Source organism: Bubalus kerabau, chromosome 2 (assembly GCF_029407905.1).
Source record: "Bubalus kerabau isolate K-KA32 ecotype Philippines breed swamp buffalo chromosome 2, PCC_UOA_SB_1v2, whole genome shotgun sequence".
Classification (NCBI taxonomy): Eukaryota; Metazoa; Chordata; class Mammalia; order Artiodactyla; family Bovidae; genus Bubalus; species Bubalus kerabau.
Window position 1 is genome coordinate 178203899 of NC_073625.1, and position 20281 is coordinate 178224179.

Consider the following 20281-nt stretch of genomic DNA (forward strand, 5'->3'; position numbering starts at 1 on the left):
CACTGTGGATGGGGCCATCATATGTAAATCAAATTCAGATGACCAAAGTTTACAGCAACACTTGAAATTTAGTGTCTCAGAAGCATTTCAGTTCAGTCCCATAAAAGTTATGGTATGCTGATTAAATACTGACGGGAGCCTGAAAGTGCTTACTTGAGGCTCATAGGGCTGGAAAGGATGCATTCTGTTGCCACCTAATTTTTTTTCAAAATATTGCTGCCCAGAGATAGCCAAATTCATGTATTTCAGGTGTTCTAAGGGAAAGGGCTGTCATACTTTTTATTTTTTATAATGGTATTTTCTGCCAATAATAAAACAGGAGCAAGAAAAAATGTTGATTAAAGAAGCCATAGTCCTTTTCCAAAGAAGACATTTGTTATCTTCAGTTTCCTCACTTCTATTTTTGAGGAGAGAGAGGTAATTTATTCCCTCTAGTAAACATTGTTCACGTGGAAATCTCCCAACTTTCCTTTTGTAACTCCTGTTCAGAGCTTTAAATGTTAATTTCTTTGCCTTCCTTGATCCTCAAAGACGAAGGACAGGGGTATCTTGAAAAAGTTTTTAAGAAAAAAACAAAGAAGAACCTGTTCAGGCCTTCCCAGGTTGCACTATTGGTAAACAACCCCCAGCCAGTGCAGGAGACCTAAGAGACTCAGGTTAAATCTCTGGGTTGGGAAGATCCCCTGGAGAAGGGCATGGCAACCTAATCCAGTATTCTTGCCTGGAGAATACCACGGACAGAGGAGCCTGGCAGGCTACAGTCCATACGGTCACAAAGAGTCAGACACAAGTGAAGCAACTTAGCACGCACGCACACAAGAAGCTTTTCAGTAGAACTGGTTATGTCCATAAGCACCCCATATGGGGCTGCTCCTTACATAGAAGGCAATAGGGAGGGGCCAAGATATCATGACTTATAGAAAACAAGTTTTGGCGGTTTCTGGGTTTCTCCCAGGAGTCTGCTAGGAGTTTCTGGTCCTATGGAATAGGCACACACAAGGGATTTTAAAAGAACTGCTGTGGCCAAGAAGCTGCAAAGGTTTGAGTTGTCTTTAGGTATAATATTGCTCCAGAATAAAACCTGGGTTTCTTGGCTCTACAAGCAGTAAGTACAACCTTTGAAGATTTCTTTATTTCCAATGTTTTATCATGAGCATTTGTAAACATACAGAAAAGTTGAAATAATTGTGAAGGGTCCACCTAATATACCCACCATCTAGACTCAGATGGTAAAGAATTTGCCTGCCTGCAGATTCTTTCTGCAGATGCAAGAGACCTGGGTTCCATCCCTGGGTCAGGAAGATCCCCTGGAGAAGGGAATGGCTATCTACTTCAGTATTCTTGCCTGGAGAATCCCGTGGACAGAGGAGCCTAGTGAGCTACAGTACACAGGATCACAAAGAGTTGGACACAACTGAGTGACTAACACACACACACATACACACACACACACACACACACACACACATTTACTATCCATTTGTCTACCTATCAGTCTGTCTTATTTTTCAGTCATTTCAAAGTAACTTGCAGACATCAGTATCCTACACTCCTAAATATCTCCTCATACTTATCATTAATTAGAGGTCAGGGTTTATTTACAATACCTTTCTCCCTAAGTGAAATTATGTAGAGTGAATTGCATGAATTTTAAGTGTACTATTCCATGAGTTTTGACAAATGTACGTGCCTGGTAAAGGAAAAGCCCCATCAAGACACAGAACATTGTCAGCGTGATTTTTTTCTAACATGAACTATCAGTAGTGCCATTTCTCCACTGCATTCAATTATCCAACATATATTTTCTGAGCTCCTATATGATTCAGGATAGGTGATAGAGAGGTAAATGAGACATAGCCCTCCACAAGAGTCAACAGTTTAAAGAGGTGCCTATAATATTTGAATTCATTAGTTAATTAATTAAACAGTTGCTGTGAAAATCTGTTCACACACAGGAGGGGTCAGACAATGCGCCAGTTTGTGGGGTCAAGAAGGACTTCATGCTGGGCATTTTGAAAGATGAAACATCAGGGACTTACCTGGTGGTACAGTGATTAAAACTCCATGCTTCCACTGCAGTGGGTGTAGGCTCAATCCCTGGTTGGGGAATTAAGATCCCGCATATAGCATGCCCAAGAAAAAGAAAGAAAATTTCTTGAGTTAAATAAAAATGAAAATAGAACATATCAACTTAAAAAATTATATGGGAACAGTAACAAATTTTTTAAAAATGAAAAGAAACATCACATATCTGGGGACAAGAACACAAAGCAGCTCAAGTTCATGACCCTCCATGGCATCTGGCATGGCTGAGAAACAGAACTAGGGGAATGGAGTGAGGCTGGAGACTTTGCAAGGGCAGATCTAGGAGGGCCCTGAATGCCCTACTAAGGAATTGAGCTGTTACCTAGAAAGAGGTGGAAAGTTGATGAGGAACCTGCCAGACACTGGAGCCAAGGTGACCTGACCTTGAGAATGCTGAAGAAAGGCACTAACTTGAAGGTTCTGGTTATAGAGAGACAAACATTTTAGATGAGGTGTTAAATTATGGAAAATTCTAGTCCATAATCCAGGATGCTGGACCCCAAGGGCCATAGAGGCTCCAGCTGGCTGCCAGATGGAACATGGCATCCACGCACTCCTGCCCTGCCGAGGAGGCCTGGAGGCAGCCCAGCCTCCAGTTCCTCCTCCACTCACAGCACCAGAGCCTCACAGACTAAGAAGAACTGGAGAAATCAAGCTGGAAAAACCTGGGTTCTAACATATTATTTTTTAATATAACCAGTTGCATTATAATCACCTACCAATGATCATAGAGCAATTTGTTTAAAGTGTTGCCAAGTGTCCTGCCAGACTCTAATCAAGAGACAAATCTTGTGTCTAGACCAGTTCAATCACTTTTACTTACACTGAGAGAAAATTGAGTAATCGCGTATACACAAACATGCTGCAATCAGGCTGAGTCTTCTTGTATGCTAATGTACTACTAAGAAGTGTTAAGTAATCCAGGGTAAAGTGTCAAATTCTCTTTCAATGGAATGGGGAATAACTGTGCTTTTGTATGGTAAAATCCACCCTAGACTACTGAATCAATAGCTGTAAAATGTAGAACAGTGCTGGTTTAAAACAAAAAAACAAAAATTAGTCAACATCGCTCCATTGAAAGGGAAGACTGTTAAACTCTTAATGGATTCTATTCGTGATCAAAGTTGAACGTGCAAATCACATAGTAAATAATATCAACAAAAGTATGAGCAGAGGAGTGGATGAGGCAGGGAAGAGAGAGGCTTAAGGAAGAAATAATTTCAGAAGAAGGTATGTCTTAATTTTTTCCTGACCTTTTAATGGAGCTAGAGTTTTATAAATAGATCAGAACTGTCTTGCTTAAACTGTCAAGAAGAGTTACTCTTATGGGCTGAATGCTTGTGTTCCCCTCAGAATCGAGATATTGATGTCTAATTCCCAATGTGATGGCATTAGTAAGTGGGTCTTTCTAATCATTAGGTGATGAGAGTGGGGCCCTGGTGAATGGGATTAGTGCTTTTATAAGAAAAGGACAAACAGCTAGCTTGCTCTTTCCATCAATGTGAAGCTGACGGTCTGAAATCCAGAAGAGCACCTGAACCAGAACCTGATCATGCTGGCACTCTCATCTTAGACTTGTAGCCTTCAGAACTGTAAAAAAATAATTTCTGGGTTTTGTAAGCCAACCAGTCTATAGTACTTAGCTAGAGCAGCCCAAACTGACTGGGACAGTACCAAAAAGAGGAAAAATGCTGAGCTTTAGGGCCTAATACCCTGCACAGTGGAAAGCATGGGAAATTTCCCATGGGAAATTCTCTTTTCTCTTGTTCTTTCTGTCTTAACTCTAAGACTCTCATTGGGCCTTACCCAGAGGAACAACAAATCTGTAGGTACTGGAAGAAAGTTGAGAAGCTGTCTTATGTTTGGACTCCATTAAGCCAGAGGCCAATCTTTACCAAAAGCAAAAATCTTAATACTCCCTCTACTTCCTTTTTTTTTTTTAATCCCTAAGTTTTTAGTTTTAGATATCACCAAATGGTCAATACCAAAATCAGACTGATTATATTCTTTGCAGCTGACGATGGAGAAACTCTAAACAGTAAGCAAAAACAAGACTGGGATCTGACTGTGGCTCGGATCATGAACTCCATATTGCAAAATACAGGCTTAAATTGAAGAAAGGAGGGAAAAACACTAGACCATTCAGTTATGAAATAAATCAAATACCTTACAATTATACAGTGGAACTGACAAATAGATTCAAGGGATTAGATCTGATAGGCAGAGTGCCTGAAGAACTATGGATGGAGGTTCATGACATTGTACTGGAGGCAGTGATCAAAACCATTTCTAAGAAAAAGAAACACAAAAAGGCAAAATGATTGTCTGAGGAGGCTTTACAAATAGCTGAGAAAAGAACAGAAGTGAAAGGCAAAGGGGAAAAGGAAAGATATTCCCATCTGAATGCAGAGTGCCAAAGAATAGCAAGGAGAGATAAGAAAACCTTCCTCAGTGATCAATGCAAAGAAATAGAGGAAGACAACAGAATGGGAAAGACTAGCGATCTCTTCAAGAAAATTACAGATACCAAAGGATATCATGCAGATAGACAGGCACTATAAAGGACAGAAAAAGTATGGACCTAACAGAAGTAAAAGATACTAAGAGGTGACAAGAATACATAGATGAACTATACAAAAAATATCTTAATGACCCAGATAACAACGATGGTGTGATCACTCACCTAGAGCCAGACACCCTGGAATGCAAAGTCAAGTGGACCTTAGGGAACATCATTACAAACAAAGCTAGGGGAGATGATGGAATTCCAGTTGAGCTATTTCAAATTCTAAAAGATGATGCTGTGAAAGTGCTGCACTCAATATGCCAGCAAATTTGGAAAACTCAGCAGTGGCCACAGGACTGGAAAAGGTCAGTTTTCATTCCAATCCCAAAGAAAGGCAATGCCAAAGAATCTTCAAAATACTGCAAATTGCACTCATCTCACATGCTAGCAAAGTAGTGCTCAAAGTTCTCCAAGCTAGGCTTCAACAGAACGTGAACCAAGAACTTCCAGATGTTCAAGCTAGATTTAGAAAAGACAGAGAAACCAGAGGTCAAATTGCCAACATCCGTTGGATCATAGAGAAAGCAAGAGAATTCCAGAAAAACATTTTCTTCTGCTTTATTGATTAGGCCAAAACCCTTGACTGTGTGGATCAAAACAAACTGTGAAAAATTCTTAAAGAGATGGCAATACCAGACCACCTGACCTGCCTCCTGAGAAATCTGTATGCAAGTCAAGAAGCAACAGTTAGAACCAGACATGGGATAATGGACTGGTTCAAAATTGGGAAGGGTATACATCAAGGCTATATGGTGTTACCCTGCTTATTTAACTTATATGCAGAGTACATCTTGTGAAATGCTGGGCTGGATGAAGCACAAGCTGGAATCAAGATTTGTAGGAGAAATATCAATAACCACAGATATGCAGATGACACCACCCTTACGGTAGAAAGTGAAGAGGAACTAAAAAGCCTCTTGTTGACGTTGAAGGAGGAGAGTGAAAAAGCTGGCTTAAAACTCAACATTCAAAAAACAAAGATCATGCCCTTTGGTCCCATCACTTCATGGCAAATAGATGGGGAAACAATGGAAACAGTGAGAGACATTATAATTTCTTGGGCTCCAAAATCACTGCAGATGGTGACTGTAGCCATGAAACAAAAAGACACTTGCTCCTTGGAAGAAAAGCTATGACAAACCTCTACAGCATATTAAAAGTCAGAGACATTACTCTGCCAACAAAGGTCCATCTACATAAAGCTATGTTTTTTCCAGTAGTCACATATGGATGTGAGAGTTGGACCATAAAGAAAGATGAGTGCCAAAGAATTGATACTTTTGAACTGTGGTGTTGGAAAAGACCCTTGGAGTCTTGGACACTTGGACTGCAAGGAGATCCAACCAGTCAGTCCTACAGGAAATCTGTATTCAGTCATTGGAAGGACTGATATTGAAGCTGAAGCTCCACTACTTTGGCCACCTGATGCAAAGAGGTAATTCATTACAAAAGACTCTAATGCTGGGAAAGATTGAAGACAGGAGGAGAAGGGGATAACAGAGGATTAGATGGTTGGATGGCATCACCAACTTGATGGACATGAGTTTGAGCAAGCTCTGGGAGTTGGTGATGGACAAGGAAGCCTGGCATGCTGCAGTACATGGGATCGCAAAGAGTTCGACACGACTGAGTGACTGAAGTCAAGTTTTTAGTTAAAAGTAATCTTTCACTGGCTTAAGCACATTTGCTAGCCCTTGTTCAAGACTTAACCCCTCACTCTACTCCTCTTGCCACTGTGTTGACTCGTACCTTTGGCTGGTTTCTCTAGACTGAGTCTACAGCATCTCAGCCTCACATTCTAGGGACTGACAAACAGCTTTTCTATATCCAATTTTTTTTTTAATTCCCTATAACTGAGTTCCATTAGACTAGATTGGCTCACGTGGTGATCCTCAAATGAAATATGCTGATTGACCAGAACTAGGTCATATCATGGCCCTAAATTGGGACGTGAGACTGAATCCATGGGTTCAGAATGGGGGAAAGTTTTCCCCAGCCCCAAATGGAAAGGTTAGTACCAAGGTGGAGGTGGGGCTGGATGAGGAAATGCATTGGAGGCCAGCAAAGACAAGAGATGTCCACTAAGCTTCTGAAAGCTTAAAATGCTAGTGACAGGAGAGCCCAGGAAGCACAGAGATGGCACACCTTCATCTCTACTGGTCCAAGTGGGGAAGGAGATTGTGAATTCCAAGCCTCTGCACTGAGGACTACTGCTCTGCAACTGCTTCTCCTTACCATCTACTTTCCTGCCCCAACATTCACACAAAGTGACCAAAAGCCTCCCTGCTGGTCTCAGGAGAAGGATGGAGCTGGGACAGTCCGAAGGACAAAGTGCACCTATGAAGTCTGACACTGAAGTTTGTTTTCAGTCTCTTTCAGTAACTGCCCTTCCACAAATTCTCACTCGGCTCACTCTATCATACCCCTATTCAAGTATTCCTGTCACTCAAACATCAGCTCCAGAAAGACCTCTGGCAATTAGTCCAGGAACCCAAAATTCTTTCTAACACTAATTCTGTGCAATATTAATAGGTGCTATGCCTAAAAGGAATTCTAGAGTCAAAAAATGTGTGAGAAACACTGGGCTAAACAACATTAAAAGATTTATTTAGTGCACAACTTCTCCTATTCCTTAAAGTATATATGTGTACCATGAATCTGCAGTGGAGACTTTAGTAAGAAGCATTTCCCACCTTTATTTAAACAAGGGATTTTATTTCAGAAAATATCTAGAGAAGCCATTGTTTCTACAGAACACATTTTGAGAAAAGCTGAACTTGCCTTGCCCCTTCACTTTTTATTTTATTTTTTAATATAAATTTATTTATTTTAATATTTGCCAACAAAGGTGCGTCTAGTCAAGGCTATGGCTTTTCCTGTGGTCATGTGTGGATGTCAGAATTGGACTGTGAAGAAGGCTGAGCACCGAAGAATTGATGCTTTTGAACTGTGGTGTTGGAGAAGACTCTTGAGAGTCCCTTGGACTGCAAGGAGATCCAACCAGTCCATTCTGAAGGCGATCAGCCCTGGGATTTCTTTGGAAGGAATGATGCTAAAGCTGAAACTCCAGTACTTTGGCCACCTCATGTGAAGAGTTGACTCATTGGAGAAGACTCTGATGCCGGGAGGGATTGGGGGCAGGAGGAGAAGGGGACGACAGAGAATGAGATGTCTGGATGGCATCACTGACTCGATGCACGTGAGTCTGGGTGAACTCTGGGAGTTGGTGATGGACAGGGAGGCCAGGCATGCTGCGATTCATGGGGTCGCAAAGAGTCGGACACGACTGAGGGACTAAACTGAACTGAACTGATTTATTTTCATTGTAGGTTAATTACTTTACAATATTGTATTGGTTTTGCCATACATCAACATGAATCCACCACGGGTGTACACGTGCTCCCCATCCTGAACCCCCCTCCCACCTCCCTCTGCATACCATCCCTCTGGGTCATCCCAGTGCACCAGCCCCAAGCATCCTGTATCATGCATCGAACCTGGACTGGTGATTAGTTTCATATATGATATTATACCTGTTTCAATGCCATTCTCCCTAATCTTCCCACCCTCTCCCTCTCCCACCGAGTCCAAAAGACTGTTCTATACATCTGTGTCTCTTTTGCTCTCTTGCATACAGGATTATCGTTACCATCTTTCTAAATTCCATATATATGCATTAGTATACTATATTGGTCTTTTTCTTTCTGGCTTAGTTTACTCTGTATAATAAGCTCCAGTTTCATCCACCTCATTAGAACTGATTCAAATGTATTTTTTTAATGGCTGAGTAATACTCCATTGTGTATATGTACCACAGCTTTCTTTTCCATTCATCTGCTGATGGACATCTAGGTTGCTTCCATGTCCTGGCTATTATAAACAGTGCTGCGATGAACATTGGGGTACACGTGTCTCTTTCAATTCTGGTTTCCTCAGTGTGTATGCCCAGCAGTGGGATTTCTGGGTTGTATGGCAGTTCTATTTCCAGTTTTCTAAGGAATCTCCACACTGTTTTCCACAGTGGCTGTCCTAGTTTGCATTCCCACCAACAGTGTAAGAGGGTTCCCTTTTCTCCACATCTTCTCCAGCATTTATTGCTTGTAGACTTTTGGATCGCAGCCATTCTGACTGGTGTGAAATGGTACCCTATTGTGGTTTTGATTTGCATTTCTCTGATAATGAGTGATGTTGAGCATCTTTTCATGTGTTTGTTAGCTATCTGTATGTCTTCTTTGGAGAAATGACTGTTTAGTTCTTTGGCCCATTTTTTGATTGGGTATTTTATTTTTCTGGAATTGAGCTGTAGGAGTTGCTTGTATATTTTTGAGATTACTTCTTTGTCAGTTGCTTCATTTGCTATTATTTTCTCCCATTCTGAAGGCTGTCTTTTCACCTTGCTTATAATTTCTTTTGTTGTGCAGAAGCTTTTAATTTTAATTAGGTCCCATTTGTTCATTTTTACGTTTATTTCCAATATTCTGGGAGGTGGGTCATAGAGGATCCTGCTGTGATTTATGTCAGAGACTGTTTTGCCTATAAGCCCCTTCACTTTTTAGATAAAGAAACCACTTCTCACAGAGTTTTAATGACCTGCCCAACCTAGAGCTGGTCAATGTCAGGATCAGGAAATCCTATTTCAAAGGCCAGGAGAGGATTGCAGGAGTTCAGATGAGAATCTCTCTTATTGCAGAAAAATTTTACTATTGCTTTTTTTTTTACCCAAGTCTAAAATTCCCTGTTATCTTATTGACAACTTCCTCCTAGCTCTCCCAAACACCCCCCATACACACACACTCTCTCCAACAACAGAGAAAAAAACATCAGCTGGCCCACCAACCAGAGGATGTGAAATGTTTGGAAATAACTTATGATATCAGCTTTGACAAAGAGAAATAATAATTTGGAAACAATGCTTGTTGCAAAATTTAATTCTGTAGGGTGAAACTTTGATACATTGATTAATTAGTCATACAGCCAGGCAGACTTTGCAACAAGCCTGGGTTCTAGAATTAAAGAAGTTTAATTGCAGTGCTTTCTGAATGGCAGTACCCATTTAAAATTTAACTCTAAGGGGATACCAGTTACAAGTAATGCCCTACCTCAACCACTTAGTACTGTTAAAGCTACTTTGAAAGAAAATTCAAGTTTTTGAGTCCTCTTTTTGAAATAGTTGATAATTTTAGAAAGGTTCCCTTAGCTTATGAGTAAAAGCTTGCAATTTTCAGGGGAGGAATAAATAGGTTCATTGACTAATCCAAACCACACTCCACAGAGATCTGGTGCAGGCAGCCAGTCCCCAAACACAGGGCCTGGGCTTGAATTCTCTATAATTCAGCACTAACCAAAGCACTGATGGCATACAAAGATGCAATGAGCATTAGGTGGAGGTAAGTCCCATCTCCTATTGTGAGCGCTACCACCTCAGTCCCCAGATAATAACAGTCATTTACTGAGAGCTGTGCAATGTGCCAGATGCTTTCAAGACCAGTTTCATTTTCAGTTCTCCATTCAGTCCTCCATTAAATGGAAGTGGACATAGGTGGCAGCAAACAGTCTCCTGGATGAAGAAGGCCGTGCACATGTCCTACACCACGCCGCCCCAAGCACACTTGAAAATGCAAGATGGAAGTTTCTTTCTTCTGCCTCCCTCACTGTCCAGGGAGTTGGAGAAGGACATCCCCTTTTGATGTCCCCAAAGATGCTCGGTACAGGGGTGCCACCTCCCTTGCAGAAGTTTCAGGACATCTTGCAGAAGTTCCTGGAAAACCCACGCCAGGCCCCAGGCTCACCTGCACCTTGTAGCAGACGCAGGAAACAGTTCACAGGGGCTGATGAGAGCCAAGTGTCTGCATCTCTTCCAGACTCCTCATTAGTAGTTGGATATTAGCCAATATGGACTATTTACACCCTGGAAACTAGTGAAAACATACACCAGGGCTTTTACCTAATTCCAGGAGAACCAGTTCTTATACATTGACCAGCACACCAGTGTTATAATGTGATGAGATACAAAGTCTTACCATCCTGAGACAACGTTCTCATCGGTACACAAACATAACATGCTGCTATGAAAACCAGGAACGTGTCAGATGGAGCCATGTGCTGCCTCTGGGAGCCCCAGCCTTCCTGCCGCCTTGCTTTAAGTACTACTGCTGTCATCTTGGAATTTGTCATTTACCCATAGAACCCTTAATTCATTTCTAAAATATGATTCACATAATGAAACCAGGTATTTCACCCAGTGCTAAAATCCAAAAGCAATTAGCCTTTTTGTTTATTTCATATGGGAGTTAGACTAAAAGCTAAATGAACACACAAAAAAAGAGCCAGGCATTGGTCCAAATGTCTGAATGATGTACTAATTAAATTGTATAACAACACTGCTATCTTTATACATACACTTTATTACAGGTTGGGGAATCAGCCCAGGGCCTTCCAAGTCAGCCTCTGGGAGAGCACTTTTAAAACTAGAGGAACAGTCAGGTAAGGCTTTGTAAGGAAGGTTTAGCTACATATTCAAGAAGAACAGATAAGACTTTGGATGAGATATGAGAAAGCTTGCTTAATTTTTCTCTTCTCTCTGTTATAATATGATCCTAATCAGGGATAAAAGTTAAAAAGTCTGCTTATTTAGGTATTCACTAAGTAAATATGATAAAACTTGGGGTAGATGCTGAGGATAATACAAAATTAATCAGACCCATTCCAGGCCCTCTAAAAGTCCTCAGATAGCCTCAGTCTGGCAGAGAAGTGAATGTTTACGAGAGCATGTCCCTAAATGTGACATAAGACTCACAGGTTCCTCATGGGTCTGGAGAGAGATTGTTAGAGTGTCTGAGACAAGAGGGGATAGGGTGGGTACTGAGGGTTCCCCAGGGGAAAGTGGATTTGAGCCAGTTTCTCTCATTTCTTTCATCTTAATTCATAAGCTTCTATGAGGAGTTAACAAAATACGTATTGTAGAAGTGGCTTGTTTGCAGATCTATGGTGGTTGTCATAAGAACACCAGAAAGACTAGTAATAGGAATGATGGCTAACATGCACTGAGCCTTTCCCAGGAGCCAGGCCCTGTTCTCGGAGATTCACATGGCCTGATTCATTTTCCCTTCACAGCAATGCTAGGAAGAGTAAAGACCAGCAAAGTGAAGCTTTCTGAGTAACAGGGTTGACACTTGAATCTAGGGTCTGGTGTTCCCCACCAAACACTGTCTGTCAAGTGCAAGTACACCATCAGAGGTCACCTTACTTCTCATAGTATCATCTGTGTGTGTTTATTTAAAGAGACTGTGTGGTACAGCAATAGATACGTCATGACCTGAGCTTTGGAGTCCAGCTGGGTCCTCCTCCTCCCCACATCACTAACTAGGCTGTGACAGGGAGATAAGAGCTCATCTCAGGCTACTAAACCCAAGTCCTCTAAACCACTCACCATCTCCCTGATCATCAGGCCCTGCTGGGTCTCCAAACCTCTGCGGCGTTGTTTCCAATGCCCAGGATGAACTGATGACTCTAGAACAAAGTTGTAAGCAAGTTCTAATGGTGTTTCTCTTGCTGGGGAACAACAAAAAAAGAGGTAAATCTGCTCCATAACTACCAACTGCACCTGTAAAACAGCAGTGAACATTCCACTTCACTGTGGGAAATAAAATGGCTGCAAAACTAATACAATATTGTAAAGTAAAAAAAAAATAATAATAAAATTTTAAAAAATAAATAAAAGTAGTATGCAGAATGGTAAAAATAAATAAATAAATAAAGTGGCTGCTGTGGTTCTGAAGGGAGGGTCAGGAAGAGCGGGAGCCCCTTAGTGTGGACTCCAAAGAACAAGCCGGTTAACGTGGGCAGAGAGGAGAGAGGGGTGGACTACAGACTATGCTTCTTTATTCAGGACCCAGCACGGTTGTTGTTCAATATAATTTTGTCAGTTAAACAATGACAACATCCTGTCTTGGGTCACACAGGTGCCAGGGGATATTTGCCAGTGATAACAGGTGCTCCACACAAGGAAGGGGGGTGGATCTGGTCAACCAAAGGCACAGACTGAACACACCCAGCTGTGCTGGAAGAAGACATGTTGAATGGTGGGGAACAATATTTGGGCAGGTGAGTCTGATTCTACTAACTAGAAACCAGAGATGGGATGAGAAAGAAAGAGGAGCATTTCTTCATCGGGGGCTGCATGTGTACCCTCAGGGCAGGGTGTATCAGATGCACACAGATCACAGAGAAATCTCATCAAAATTCAGATCCTGATGCAGTAAAGCTAGGCTGGGACCTGAAAGTTCGCATTTCTATAAAGCTCCTGGTGAACTTCTCTTGGCAGTCCAGTGGTTAAGACTTTGCCTCCCAATGCAAGGGGTGTGGGTTCGGTTCTTGGCGAGTGACCTAAGATCCCAGGTGCCTCACGGCCAAAGAACCAAAGCATAAAACAGAAACAATACTGTAATAAATTCAATAAAGAATTTTTTTAAATGGTCCACATCCAAAAGAAAAATCTTAAAAAAAAAAAAAAAACAGAAGCTGAGTGCTGATGCTGCTGGATCACACCTTGAGTAGCAAGTCCTAAAGAGTCGACAACAGGCTTCAGAAGTCTGTAAATTCTTTACAGTCATTTGCAAAATGTTATATTCTGTACACATGTGCATTTTTCAGTAGAAAGACCATAGTTTTCATTAGACTCTCAAAGGGTCTGTTTTGGATTGAATGTGTCCCCCAAAAGATAGGTTATGGTTCTAACACCAGTACCTGTGATTGTGACCTTCGTTGCAAATCAGGACTTTGCTGATGCCATGAAGTTAAGATGAGGTCATTAGGTAAAAATAAATAAATAAATAAAATGTGAGCTCCCATCCAGGTCCTTATAAGACAGAAACATGGACACAAACACAGAGGGTAGAGACTGATCCAGTGGTAAGTCAACAAATGCCAGAACTGCTAACATACACTAGAGGCTAGGGAGAGACAAGGAAGAATTCTCCCTGACAAGTTTTCAGAGCCAGCCTGGCCCTGCCAACACCTTGATCTTGGACTTTAAGCCTCCAGAAGTGTAAGACAGTAAATTGTAAATTTCAGTGTTTTAAGCCACCCAATTATTTGTGATACTTTGTTATGGCAGCCCTGGGAAACTAACACAGGGTCTGAGATACACACACACACACACACACACACACACACACACACAGAGTGATTAATTATCATAAAGATACAAGAAGTTGCTGACAATTTGGGAACTAATATTTGCAGCCATAACTAGCAACTTGCAGCTGCTGCACTTCCCACTTGCGTTTTCTTCATTTCTTAAACCTTAACGATGGCTTCTTTCCTAATCAGATCTTTCTCTGGGATTCCCAGCTTTTCCTCCTTCAGTCTGTAGGAAGACCCACATTCTTTCTGGACTTCCAGACCTGAAGAGCCTGCTATTTCCTTCTTGGCATAGAACACGGAGAAGTCGAAAGTCCAGTGTTTCTTCCTCTGCCAGGTCCCTGCTTTGCAAAACTTTGTCTTTCTCTTGGTCCACACAACCTTGCACTCCTTCTTTGTTCTCCTCCTTCCTTGGCTGTGAGGAGAGAGACAGCCTTCCCTCTTTGAGGAGTAGATTTAAACCCTGAGGTATTCTGCCCCATGCCTTAGCTGGACATCCAGGCTCTCTGGATCAGGGGCCAAGATTCCAATAACTTGTTGTGTTTCCACAGAAATTACCTGTTTCCAGGATGCTCCCTGTCCTTCACCATGTCTGGGCTCTTAGGAACTCTGCTCCCCACATCTTTAATTAGAGTAGCCGCTGCTACCATTAACACTTCTGCTATGGGAGAAGAGAAAGCAGATAGAGAACTAGCACTTACTATTCTGCACGTGGTTTTATATACATTTTCCTTCTTAACTCTCACATTCACACTTACACATTCAAAGTGAGAATGGGTATCAGCACACCACTGATCTCATCTTCCAAATTAAGACACCAAGTCACAGGGCTTGAAAGAAACAGAAGCAAGATTCCAATGCAGCTCTAACTGTTCGAAAGCATGCACTCTCCTCACCACTCTAAACTGCCTGTCTGAGGCTGAGTTAAACAGCTAAATCAGGGAAATATATAAAACCAGTCAGGCTCAATTCTGTTGTTCTGGCATATTGTCTTTAAGACAAATATTTTGGTGTCATGTAAACACAAGCACATCTGTCTGCATGCTTGCTATCTGTCTGATCCACTTACTCTCTATGATGCAAAAATAACCACCATCAGCTATTCAACAGACAAGACAACCGAAGCGGCACTTCACTGGCTGTTATGAACACAGTCAGAGCTTTAGCTTTTCAACAATAATCCCCAACTCTGAATTTGCAACACCCCAGGGTATTTCCCACCACTCTATGGGATATTGAAAGATTCTTAAAAAATTCTCAGAACCAAATTAGTGTCAGCATACTCTCAGAAATAAACAGGTTCTTAAGAGCAGACTTTTCAGAAGGCAGGGGTAAGGCTGTGTGATGGAGCCCAGCTGTGGTAAGAGCTGCTATGAAGAGCACAAGGTGTGTGACTCAGTTTCCCCTTTCTTATTCAGGTAGTCTTCTCCTCCCAAAAAAGATGAACATGTCATTTTTGTTTATAAATAGGCATAAAGACCTATTTTAAAATAGGCATAAAAATAAACCATAAAAATAGGCATTTTTATGAAATGAGAATGTATGAGAAAAAAAATATCCCAAAAGCTACAAAGATTTCTGGGTTAAAGGTAAAAGGACATGGAGCTAATTTTTGTCAGTTTTAATATTTTTAAATATTTATATATTTTGCAGTATATCTGATTTACAAAGCTGTGTTAATTTCTGCTGTATAGCAAAGTGATTCAATTCTACATATATATACATTCTTTCTTCATATTCTTTTCCATCATGGTTTATTGTTAGTCACTCAGTCATATCTGACTCTGTTGTGATCCCATGGACTATAGCCCACCAGCCTCCTCTGTCCATGGAATTATCCAGGCAAGAATACTGGAGGGGGCAGCCATTCCCTTCTCCAGTGGATCTTCCCCACTCAGGGATTGAACCTGGGTCTCCTGCTTTGCAGGCAGATTCTTTACTGTCTGAGTTACCAGGGAAGCCTTTATGGTTTATTACAGGATATTGACTATCATTCCTGGTGCTATACAGTAGGACCTTGTTGTTAATCCATTCTATATATAAAAGCTTACTTCTGCTAACCTCAACCTTCCATTCATGGACCTAACTTTGTTTGGAGAAAGGGAAGCTGAAAAGAAAGGTTGCTGCTTATGTTTGAGAGGGACATATAAACAGCACATCTGCCTCCCCTCTCCTGTGGCAGACACAACTCACCAATGACAGAACTTTAGCATGGAGCCAGAATTGAACCTCAGAATCCTTCTCAACACAACTCTGTAGGGAAGCACATGAAATCCATGCCAAGCACATGAAATCCATTATTCACTGATGTGTATCAGCCTGCTGATACACACCATCACATTATGAAGCACAAATAGGATGGTAGAGCAAGTACCCAGAACCTATCTCTTCTCCTCTTTTTACTTTGCCTGAAATCCTCTAATTTCTTTCTTCATGACTTCTAGGTAAATCTATCCTTCTCAAATTGTTCTGAATTTGTGTTCATTTTTACCACTGGGTATCCACCAGCCCGCCCACCCTCCCGCTCATAGGTGTGCAATAGTTAAAGTGGCATTTAAGAGAAATGGTCTCAGGCTGAGAGTCTGAAGACCTCAGTTTGAACCCAGTTCTCCACCTCTAAGTGAGTCCATTTCCTCATCTATAAAATAAGAAAATACTTAGAGCAACCTCTTCATATGGTTTTTATGAATATCAAATGAAATAATGGAAGACTTCACACAATACCCAGATAAATAAACATTTAATAAATGTTAACTAATCTGAGGAAACAGGAGACATAGCTATTTCAAGATAAATTCCCCATCATGGTTGAAAGAGCACCCTGATTCACCATGTTACTTATGTTGAACACTCTTGAAATCTAGAATCAGCTGGGATCTCCCTGTCCCTTGAGATTTAGCTAAAATTAACCTGAGTGCCACCTGCAAAGTATAGCCATTAGCATTCCAAAGCTCTTCCTGTGAATTCCAGGGGCTCACATTCTCAGGACCACCTTTCCATCCTGGGCTTCTATGACCTCATATGTAGACTCTGCTCAGAACCTTCTCAGCCCAGACACAGAACTTATCTCCTTCCTCATCTACAAAAAAAAAAAAAAAAAAAAAAAAAAAAGGTGTATGTGTGTGTTTTCCACAGAAAGCTTTTGGGAACAGAGGAGCCCTCTTCTCCTCCAGTTTGTCACTGACATCAGCTGCAGCCCCCAGGAATGTGACTATTCATCTTCTGTCTGCAGAAGACGGTTATCACACCCATCCTACAGCAGCAGTTCCCCATCTTTTTGGCACCAGGGACTGGTTTCATGGAAAACAAAAATTTTCCATGAACCAGGGCAGGGTTGAGGAGGGGATAGTTTCAGGATGATTCTCATAAGGAGCACACAGCCTAGATCCTTCATATACACAGTTCACAGGCGAGTTCATGTTCCCATGAGAATCTAATGCTGCCTCTGATCTGACAAGCAGTCTGATTCGACCACTCAGGCAATAATGTGAGTGATAGGGAGTGTCTGTAAACACAGATGAAGCTTTGTTTGCTCACCTGCTACTCACCTATTGCTATAGTCCTAACAGGCCACAGACCAACACCAGACCTAGTATGCCTACCAATTACTGAAGATTATGTAGATACTGACACTCTATACTTTCATAAAGTGAAGTGAAGTCGCTCAGTCTTGTCCAACTCTTGCGGCCCCATGGATTGTACTACCAGGCTCCTCAGTCCATGGGATTTTCCAGGCAAGAGTACTGGAGTAGGTTGCCATTTTCTTTTCCAGGGATCTTCCCGACCCAGGGATCGAACCTGGGTCTCTCGCATTGTAGGCAGACGCTTTACCATCTGAGCTACTAGGGAAGCCCCTATACTTTCATACACATTGGTTAGTCCCTGAGCAGTTCTGAGAGTTAGGAGTCAGCATTTGGGCACCAGAACACATCCCAACCCCAAAAATATAAAGACCAGAACCTCACTTCATTAGCTCATTCTCTGACCCATGCAAGCTGAGATCAACACAACCCTTAAAGGGCCAGATAAGAGTAACTCTCATGTCCTCCTTAAGATTTCCATGAAACTCTGTACAACCTATCTTCTCAGGGTGCTTCCTGGCTCTATGGTTCTGTTTTTGCTGAATTAGTTCTATCAGTGGGTCATTTCTCTGACTAAGGTGTGTTGGTAGAGAATAGAAGTCAACATCTTTCTCTGGTGTTTACAAAAAACCATTCACTTAAGTCTTGGTCTGTGAATCAGACATCACTAAGCATTTGAACAAACTAAGACGATATACTGCAGGACGAGAAATGAAATTTCAGACATCTCTATTTCTTTCAGGCTCCAATCCTGGCCACCTCACCCTATCCAGAGACCTGAATGCTGTCAGATTCAGAGTTCTGTTTCTCCACGCTCACCCTCAACATTTTCCACTCATCGCTGCCTCCCTCTCCAATTGTGCCCACAAATTTCATGTCCAAACAAGGTACTTTTCTTTCTATTGTATAGGTCAGTAGCTCTCAAACTTGATTGTGTATCAGAATCAACCAAAGAGCTTATAAAACAGATTTGTTGGCCTCATCCCAGAATTCCTGGTTTAGCAGGTCTGGGAAAGGGCCTGAGAAGTTGTATTTCTAAACAAGTACACACTGGTATACATTACACTTCCCTCCAGCCCATATATAGGGCTTTACAGGTGGCTCAGTGGTAAAGAACCCACCTGCCACCCAGGTTCCAACCCTGGGTCAGGAAGCTCCCCTGGAGAAGGAAATGGAAACCTACTCCAGTATTCTTGACCAGGGAATCCCATGAATAGCCCTTAAACTTGTCTCTGGGTTTACTTTTGCGCATCAGCTGTTAAGAAAAAGTCACCATGCAGTAAGCTACCCAAAGGATACTCAACAGCATCCAGAAATCACTTACTATATAAGTTAGTTATGGATTTAACTACAATCCCTTCTCCCTCCAATGCATTTGGGAGGCAGTGTAAGTTAGTGTGACTGATTCAGAGCTGGCTCTGCCTACCATTACTTGTGTGACCTTGGGCCGTATTACTTAAGCACTCTGAGCCTACTTTCCTCACCTGTAAAACTGTGGATGATAATGCTTACTTATTAGGATTGTTTGAGCATTAACAGAGATAGCACATGTATACTGTTAACCAGTTTCTGAGTATGTATAAAATATTCTATACATGTTAGTTATTTCTCATGTATTCCACAGACCTTGACCAAGCCCCTGCTGTACTTCAGGCACACTGCTAGTCACTGGGATGAAAGATGAAACCACCTAATAAGAGAAAGGAAGAACAGTAAACCAACACAAGGTCTCAGATTTATGCAGGAGATGAGCTGTTGAAGGCCTCTGATAATTCAAGACTAATTCCTCTTAGAAATAAATGTAAAATGGGAGACATATTCTAGGAGCACATAAATCCACAAACATTGTAGAATAATGTACTATAATGCTGTTTTTTATTTTCTTAGCATTAGCTCTAATATCTCACAGAGGGCTTGTTCTAATATTAATAGCATATCATTGCAGTTGTTGGGGCCTGCTGGCCATATTTCATCACCTCTAACTTCTATTCCGAAGTTATTGATCTTTCTGGTACCTTTTTCATCACTTGTACAAACATCACCTAATGAATCCTTGGATGACTTTGCTAAATTATAACAACTGAATGTTAAAATAATAGGACAATAGCCACCAAAAACCACTCAGGGAAGTTCAGGTGCCTGGAAACAACTGAAGGGTCTCAAAAGGTTGACGCCATAGACCAGCCAAGATGGCGGCGCCCTGTGGACACCGCAAAAACGCAGCAGCGCTGCTCATTTCCCAATTCACAGGGTCCTCCATTCCCTGATGGGTACTTTCGGCTTGGATCTTCGCTGCTTTTCATTTGAGGGGAGTTGCATTACTTTGCATTTTGTGCATAAAGTGAAATTGGAGTCTCTATGTTGCACTGTCAGATGCCCATGAGATGTGTGTGCCCAGAATCGCAAAGGTCTGATGCAGGCGGTGGGAGGTGCTCAGGCTGCACTGCTGATCTGTTCCCCTCATGGGCAACTCCATCTTCCATTCCCACAGCTGTGTTTTCTCTTCCAGATGTGTGCTCATCAGACAAGCACCCTTTCTGCCAAAATAAAAGCAATGATCCCAGGGGGTACATTTTGTCACTAGCTATAGTCTGGGGCCAACATCTAGCTTCTGTGGTTGAGAAAGTCCATCCCACAGGAATTCATGGATATTAAAGAGAAACGTATCTTTCCAAACACCTAACTGTAATGAAAGTATTGAAATCAGTTAACACTTTCCTGGTTTAAACATAGCCAGCTTGACACTTTTAAAAGAAATAGAATATCTGTGTATGTTTTGAATATAAATTTAGGGATATGATCCAGAAAATTGTCCATTATTTAGTAACTAAAATTAAAATAAATCAAGTAGGACTCAAAAGTTACATTTTAGGAAAGTTAGCACCTGCCTTCTCCTGATACTTTATAT